Source organism: Syngnathus floridae, chromosome 3, assembly GCF_059516105.1.
Source record: "Syngnathus floridae isolate MCC-2025c chromosome 3, RoL_Sflo_1.0, whole genome shotgun sequence".
In the NCBI taxonomy this organism is placed as follows: domain Eukaryota; kingdom Metazoa; phylum Chordata; class Actinopteri; order Syngnathiformes; family Syngnathidae; genus Syngnathus; species Syngnathus floridae.
The window spans coordinates 5,003,605-5,012,125 of NC_142415.1; the positions used below are offsets into that span (position 1 = coordinate 5,003,605).

At 43.1% G+C, this 8,521-nt stretch overlaps 1 non-coding gene across 1 annotated transcript; it reads left to right on the forward strand.

Moving 5' to 3' along the window:
• Positions 1–2,198: 2,198 nt before the first annotated feature.
• Positions 2,199–2,364, forward strand: LOC148400132 (U1 spliceosomal RNA). Its single transcript, XR_015857798.1, has one exon. It is a non-coding gene; the product is annotated as a U1 spliceosomal RNA (small nuclear RNA).
• Positions 2,365–8,521: the final 6,157 nt, after the last annotated feature.

Genomic DNA, 8,521 nt, shown 5'->3' on the forward strand with positions numbered 1-8,521 from the left:
CAGGAATTTACGTCATTATCTTCTTCATTTTGTTTTACGGCGAGGTGGCACCAGCTTCGATGCGCATTATCGACACCTACTGTTAGAGATTTGCTCACTCAAACAATATTTTGCAAGAACCACACGGGAGACAAGCAAGTCCTTTTAGACACCTGCAGGTGGAGAGTTCACTCGTTCAAGGAATGAAGTCTGAAAGTCTCCTTCCTGCAAGGACATATTTATTAGGAGGAACAGAGTGGGGGTGAGAGTGGACAGGTTTGGTGAACCCCCGGCCTCTGGTAAGATCAGAGCAGGGGGTGTTTTACGATGTTGTGGGAAACAGAACAACTTTGATTGCTTCCTCTGCAGCTGGTCACTCAAGCAGAGGAAGCAACCACTTTATTTTACTGCGTTGTGAGAGCAAGACAAGATTGGTTAATCATTATAGTCTACATTCCAACATAATCCTACGATAAAGATAACCTGGAAAACCCTAACACCTACTGTGTGGGATAAATTACGTTATTCCTTGTTGGTTCAAGTCATATGAACTGAAAAAAGAACGAATCACCTTAGGAAGTGACTCGTTCATTCTCGTTCACTGAAAAGAGTCGTTCTTTTGAACGGATCGTTCACTCACGGTGGCGGTGATGGTTTGTAGCCAAACATGGCTTTCTCTGCTTGCAGGCGTAAAATGGCCAAACTGTCTCACATGTGGTTCTTGCAAATAAGTTAGGGGAAACAACATTTTGGTGATGTGACCCGGATCTCAACATACCCGCTGCTCACCGACGGAGGACGACATGCTGCAAACTGTCGACAGGCCAGCGTCCATTAGCAGGACCTGGTAAAGAAAGACCTGAGAAGAAAATTCTTTGCTGGGCCAGAATCTTAGGTCTGCCTTTGTCTGACAGCGGCGGATTGTGTGATTGTGTTGATGTGAAACGCGTAAAAGTGAAAAGTGCACAAGATATAGCTTGGGTTCAAGTCCCAGGCTAAGAAAAGCAGAGCTTCTTTCGATTAAGTGCGTGGATTTTTCTTTGTCTGTTTTTCCAAGCTATGGGATCTGGCTTGGGTTAGAGTCCCAGTGGAAGGAACGTGCTAAGAAATACAGAGCTTCCTTTTTTCTTAATCAAAGAAGGGCGTAGATTCTTTTTTGTCCGTTTTTCCAAGCTGTTTGGGAGGGTTTTACACCCATCCTGGATAGGCATGAAGAAAAAATTGCGCACTGCTCGTGCAGTCTCTGAGCACAAGAAACTCTATGCTGCACACAAAATAAAATTCCGCATAAACTGATTGATAAATATCTAATGTTAGATGTAATCTGATCTAATTAAGTGGATGGATGATTTTCTTTCTCTGCCTTTTTGAAGTGCAAATCAGTGATTGACAGGTGTCACGCCAATGATATCATATGGTTCACTTATGCTACATAACCAATCACAGCATCGACAGTGCCTGAAAATGTGTCCTTCCAATTCGTGCCGTGCAGGTTAGCTAGCTAACAACAGTGCGGCGGAGTCATGAGATGTAAATGCTAAGTGAGCTAACCCCTTATCATGGCGAAACGAACGAGCAGCGACACGTCCACTCGCCAAGCCAAAGTAAATAAGAGGTGCGGCGGTTCTTTTAAGATGGAATGGCTATCGGAGTGTGTGCAAATAAAAGAACAAAGGGTGGAACTCGGTGTGACTTTCTCTTTTTCGAGTGAGAAATGTCTACTATGCAAAACGTGCAGTGAAGCCAAAGTGGCAGGCGAGATTACGGAGGGAAGAATATGGACTGAATGGAAGTTTGGCTACTTCAAGCGTCACATTCAGCAGAAATGTCATTTGAAAGCTGTTGGAATTGTACAAAGATGGGAAGAGATGGGACAGAGGATCGGTACATTATTGCGAGAGAGCGTAAAAGACCGTCAGAAAAGGAACGAGCTGTTACACAAAACAAAATCTGACCCCGAGCAAGTTAAAGTTCTCATTGACAGTATTTCATTTATTTATTTATTTACTTATCAATCAATCTGGTGTTACGCAAAGAGGTCCACAGTGTGCACAGGGAGCTTGTGTGTTTGCACAGACACTTGAAAAATTAGAGGGAACATTGTCAGTGAGTCAATTCTAACCCACTAGTACCATCACGCCATTCACCAGTTCACAAATGGCACCGTCATCTAACAGAGGATGTAAAATAAGTGGTCGCGTGTCCAGGCATAAGAAGTCATACTTATACCTGGCAGGGGTGACACCGTGATCACGAAGGTGGTTCACCCAGGGTGAAGTGTGCCCATTGCACTGACGATCACATTGACCCCTGGGAATTCTCCAAATATGGGAATCTCGACTGCGTAATTTGTGAGAGTACGGAAGTGCGTCCGTGCTCTCCCTGATTCGATTGTTAAATACTGAGAGTCCTGAACCAAATGAGACACAAACGCTTGCAAATCCTGTTTCAGGGCAACAGCAGGCACTTGGTCCCTACTTCTTAAATTGAAGTTGAGGATTCTAGGTAGTGTGGCAGAGCGCTTTAAAGCACTGAATTAAGGCTCCGGTCTCTCATGAGGAGACCGGTGAAAGAAAGCACACATATTCCATGTGAAACGTAATTGACGATGGGTCAACTTCCATGTGCAACAATCAACGTGTAGACAGTCTGAACTTCACAATACTTCTATTCAAGAGCAACACTTGAGAGAAGTTTGGAGACTGTTTAACAATAGGAAACAACGAGCTCCAGATAGCAATCAATCAATCAAGCTCCGGGCCATGGGCTCAGCACGCTCCATCAGCGCTACCCTGCAGCCGATCACTCAAAACTCATTCTGTCCACTCATCGCCAAACAAGCATTAGGTCCCAACACTTGCAACTGCATTCTGGTTGTCTTTGAAGTCGTTTCGCCTGTTGTGATTGATTGTCCAGGTATGGTGTTGTTTCTCCAGGGCACATGTGCCTGTCACGCCTCCTTGGGTGAGCTGCAGGGTCGTCAGCCGGAGACCACCGCTCATCGGAGTTTCGCTCACTTTAACCCTGGAAAGCTTCCTGGTGGAGACGTCCCTGCCCCCCCCACCCCCACCTCCAGCAGCTAGCCTATTTTACCGCCTTGACCCCCAATATTTATCTCTCCTCTTCAGCCACAGCCAGAAGCTTCCCTTCTCTGCTTCCCCAGCCCTTTCCTTCTGAGCTTAGCCCCAGTTTTTCACACATCACGGAGGAGCCTTGTCGTCGATGTGCTGACGTAGCCCCGACAGCCCTCTTCAACAGGGTAGGTGGTCGTGGACCAACCTGCCTCTTCTGCGTATTTGGCTGCTTTCTGCTCATAGGCAGCTTGGATTCCCTCCTCCCAAGAGATGGTGTGCTCTATGAGTATGGCAGACTTGGTAGCAGCAGACCAAAGCACGACACCTGGCCGGAATGAAGCGGTGGTGATTTCACGGGGGAACTTCAGAGCAGCCGAGACACCAGCCTCGTCAGCTTGTGTCTCCGCTGCTCTCCCCTGCCCTCACAAACCTGACAAGGAGCTGTTTGGTTGCAGACTGGTTGTTGGCCTCTTTTCTGCTGGTCTTGAGAACTTCGGCCAGCTTCGTCAGGACTGGGTCGTGGCGCCAACTGTAGTGTGCCTGTGTCAGTGCAGCCTGACAGCAGGTGCTGTAGGCTGGCGTTAGGTGCGCTGTACAGGGGACAGCTCCCTTCCTTGGCAAATCACTGGCGGAGGTTTTTGTGGCTAAGTTGCCCTCAGTAGAAAGCTGAGTCTGGCTTGCGGCATCTTCCCAGCTGAGAGGTCTCCTAATGGTACCTTCCCAAGTGGTCCATCTCCCTTGTCAACCCTGTGACATGGCCTTGATGGTGGACTGCCCCTGCTTTGATCTTGACACCTCTTCCACAACCATGGCTTTTCGTTCCCTCTTTGTGGCCTTCGACCAGGGTCATGGAGTACTCATATTGGAGAAATTATTGAATGCATTGTACAGTGCTAACTTTATAATAACGGAGAAGAAAAAATAAATTATTTGTGCAGTGATAACTTTACAATATTGAATAGTAAATTAATAATTAAATAAATAAACAAATGAATAATTTCGTTGTCCTTCTTTGTAATATATACTCCTTGTAGCATGTAATGCTCCCCAAAAAGTGGAGCTCCTTTGCATCGAAGTTTATGCAAAGAGCTCACGTAATTATATCATTGCTTTTTGGTGAAGTGCATGAGTGTTCCGTCTGTACGATTGGTCTTTGAACGCATCTCGTGTCAACGGCAGAACGCGAATGGACTTAAAGAAATAAAATAAACCCTTTCTATATATTAAAATCGACTGACGCAAACGTGTGTTCTTCATGTTTTTTTTGAAAACAACCTAGTGCCGTCGTCCTACGGCATCGGTTTTTCGCTTTCCACCGCTTTCCAAACAAGGCGTGTGCGCTCCCGCGGGAGGGGAAACAAATCTTCACGGGGGAACCTACTTTGGTACAACAGGTACATCCCTTCATGCAATAAAGTTGAAGGAGGGGAGGTCTGCCGGCCCATCAGCAGTTAGCTCGAAGAAAACGAGCACGAAAGAAGTGGTGTTTCAGTGAGTGGTTCTTTCGTTCCTTGGCAAATCATAAATCTACATTCTGGCTTACAAAGTTCACATTCACTGAGTGAATTGTTCACGCCAGACTGATTCACTGACTGACTGATTTGATTTTGAAAACCGAAAGTCTTTACATGCTTTTGCATTGCTATGTTTTCCCTCTCTGGGCTGAGGCTATTTTAAATGTACATGTCAATAAAACATTTTTAATTGAAAAATAACAAAACTACAACATGGTGAGGTATATTAGGAATTTAAAGCTTTTATTTTGATAATTGGATGTCTTTACATGCTATCGCACTGATATGCTTCCATTTGCTCTCTTTTACGGCGTACCGCCCTGCTCTTCTTTTTCTTCGCTCGTGGTGAGGTATAGTAGGAATTAAAAGCCTTTATTTTGATAACCGGATGTCGTCACATGCTATCGCACTGCTATACTTTCGATTTGCTCTCTTTTACGGCGTATCGCACTGTTCTTCTTTAACTCCCCTGTGAACAAGCATTTTCGTTTCGGCATTGCTTGTTGAAGTTGAAGTTTATTTTTGAACATGAGATCAACCAAACACAAAATCCATTTTTTACATTTTCACATTATTTCAGGTTATGCCAAGAAGACAAATAAATCAACATGTTCAAAAAAGGAGAAGGAAGAAGCTATTGCTTGTTTTTTCCCTTCCCATTATATACATCATAATTCTCAACATGGTTGCTGATTAGTTTTTTCGAGGTAGAGAAACTCTTGATTTATCGGAGGAATATAATTTTGGAAATGAAGAACAGTTTATACAATAATATTCTGGAAAGAAAAATAAATAAAGATATAGATTATATAGCTGAAAACAGACAAGAGAAAAGATTTAAATTACTATAGTTTTGTAGTGTAAAATTTTTAAAGTGTTCTTCTAATTGGGCAATGTGTTTACTTTCTTTGATTGTTACAGGTAAATTATTCCATAGCTTTACTCCATTGACAGATATGCACATGCTTTTGAGGGTGGTGCGCACCTTAGCTTGTAAAAGATTCCTTCTCCTTCTTAGATTGTAATCATTTCTGTATATTATTAGGGAGTACTTTTTTTTTAGTTTTATAAATAATTTGTGTGAGCTTGAAATCTACCAAATCCATACATTTTAATATTTGTAAATTAATAAATACATTATTTGTGTGTTCACAATAGCCAACATTGTTGATAATGTTGGATTTTGTCCACAATTTAGGGAGTGCGCTATCTGCGGCAAAAGCCATTGCCAATCACCTGTTATCCAATTTACTCACTGCGTGCTCGTTTGATTTCTTCAGATTTAGGAGAATGCTAAGACACTGAAGCAGAAATTAGACTTACACAGGTTGGTTGAGTTCAATCACAATTCTTGTTCAGAAAGCTCTGTTTTCAGGAAAGTACAATACAGTGCTGGGCCTTTTTGGCGACAATGCATAAGAGCAGAAAGTCTCCGTTCAAATAAAGGCCACGTTCAAGGTCCTTTGGTCAGTTTATAATCAGTTGCACATGCCAGTGTGGGCCGAGTTTGATGGGTGATGAGTCAGGGGGTGTGGAGAGTTCGCAGTAGAGTTTGATTCCATGGGAGTGGGTGCTGGTTCGGTGAGAGCTGGTTCCGCGGGGTTGGGTGCTGATTATGGGCGATTCGATGTGTAGGGGCTGCTGTTTTCCTTTCCGTCTTTCAGCCTTGACGATCATATTTGGCTTGTCTGTCTCCCTCTGGCACCGGCTGGTTTTGTCTCCAAGTGACCTTCCTGTAAACATTCTCCTCCATTCTTGTACATACACTGTCACACCTCATCCATTCTTTCAATTTTGTCATTTTGTACGGAATTATTACGGAATTATGTGAGCTTTTGGCTGTGGCATCATCAATTTATTAATGTTCCCTGACTATGCAAAGTTTGTTCTTTTGATACTCCATGTCTTTACTTACATCATTATATTCTTAGTTTAATCATGTTTCCAACCATATCTTTTCTTTGTTAAGCAAAATATGTCCCTCTGTGCAGAACGTTCAGTAGTAATCGAAAAGCTGGCGTCTAGCATTAGGCAACTGCAGGAAATGGGGTCAAAATACAAAAAGTCCTGCCTAGCTACAAAAACAGATATGTATGCTCAAACCTCATTGAATAAAGTACATAAGCAGACAAGTATATTCACATATTAAATAAATAAAAGAAACATTTTAAGCATATAATTATACCTACACACCAAATCAATAAAGAAGACATAACTAAACATTTTTGATAAGTGGTGATGATAAAGGTTTTTATAACTTTATGATCTGATATATTTCTGAGCACTTTGAAATAACAAACGACTTTTGATAGATTGCCTAAATAGCTTAATGACTCTTAAGGAACTGTGTAATGCATGCCTGATGTTTTTTCTCTGAATCATGGACACGACCAGAGTCGTCTTGACCGTTCAGTACTTGATTGTATCTTATGTTTTGACTAATGCTAGACGCCAGTTTTTGATTACTACTGAACGCTCTGCACAGAGGGAAATAGTTTGCCTAACAAAGAAAAGATACGGTTGGAAGCATGATTAAAGTAAGAATAAGCAAAGACATGATGTATCAAAAGAACAGCAATAGATTAATGATGTCACAGCCAAAAGCTAACATAATTTCGTACAAAATGACAAAATTAAAAGAATAAGAATGAGGTACAACAGCGTATGTCCAAGATTGGAGAAGAATGTTCACAGGAAGGTCACGTGGAGATAAAACCAGCAGGTGCCAGAAGGAGCCACCCAAAGACTCGGCCAAAGATGATCGCCAAGGCCGAAAGACGGGATGGAAGACAACAGCCCCCCCCTCCACACACACACACCAACAGAACCCCATCTCCACACCGAATCACCCATAATCAGCACCACTCCCATGCAAACAGACTCTCCTTCGAACTTGCGCCACCCCGAAGACTCATCACCCATCAATCTCGGCCCACAATGTGCTACTGAATATAAAACTGATCTAACAACCTTGGACTTTGCCTTTTCTGAATGGAAACTTTCCGCTCTTGAAGGGCCCAGCGCTGTAATGTACTTTCCTGAAAACAGAGCTTTTTGAACAAGAATTGTGATTGAACTCAACCAATCTGTGTAAGTCTAATTTCTGCTTCAGTGTCTTTGCATTTTCCTAAATCTGAAGAAATCAAACGAGCACGCAGTGAGTAAATTGGATAACAGGTGATTGGCAAAGGCTTTTGCCGTGAGGCGCAGATAACGCGCTCCCTAAATTGTGGACAGAATCCAGCAAATGGTGACCATCCGACGTGATTTCTTCAGAAGGGAAAGTGCATGCTCCACAAAGGATTCTTCCTTCTCCGCTCTTGCTCAACAATATTGCAGTCCGATCGGCACAAAAGGTAAGGGGGAACCTTTTTTCTCTCTCCCAGTGCAGCAATGTTGTGGAGTGAAAGCGGAATACAAAAATTAATAATTTCAGCTCTGTGTTCAGGAATGGTGGTTGTATAGAAGTGTGTGTTTGTGTGGAACTTGGTAAAAGTGATTTGTGGAAAAAAAATTAAAAATACAAAATCAGTTGAAGGCATCGCTGATATAGCAGGACGGATGCCGAGCGACTCCAATAGTGTGACCTTAGAACATTATAGGGCTGTCTAAGGCGAGGGACATCTGGGATGTCCGAGTCGTGGTGAATTAAGAGAAAGGTGGTGAGGACTTTGTCTGATCAGCAAAGGGCGCTCACGCCGCTGGAACTTGTGGGATGCCAGTGACAAGCATATGGGCACCTGAGTGGCCTCAATAGTAGACACTTAGGAACTTATACTGTTGCCTAAGTTCGGGGTCGATTGGATCGGCCAGGCCACCAATACAAGTCGGGGACTCGTGAAAAGAAAAAAAAAAGAAAAAGAAAAAAATGGTGAAGGCATCGCTGATATAGCAGGACGGATGCCTGGCGACCTCAATAGTGCGACCTTAGAGACTTATATTGTTGTCTAGGGC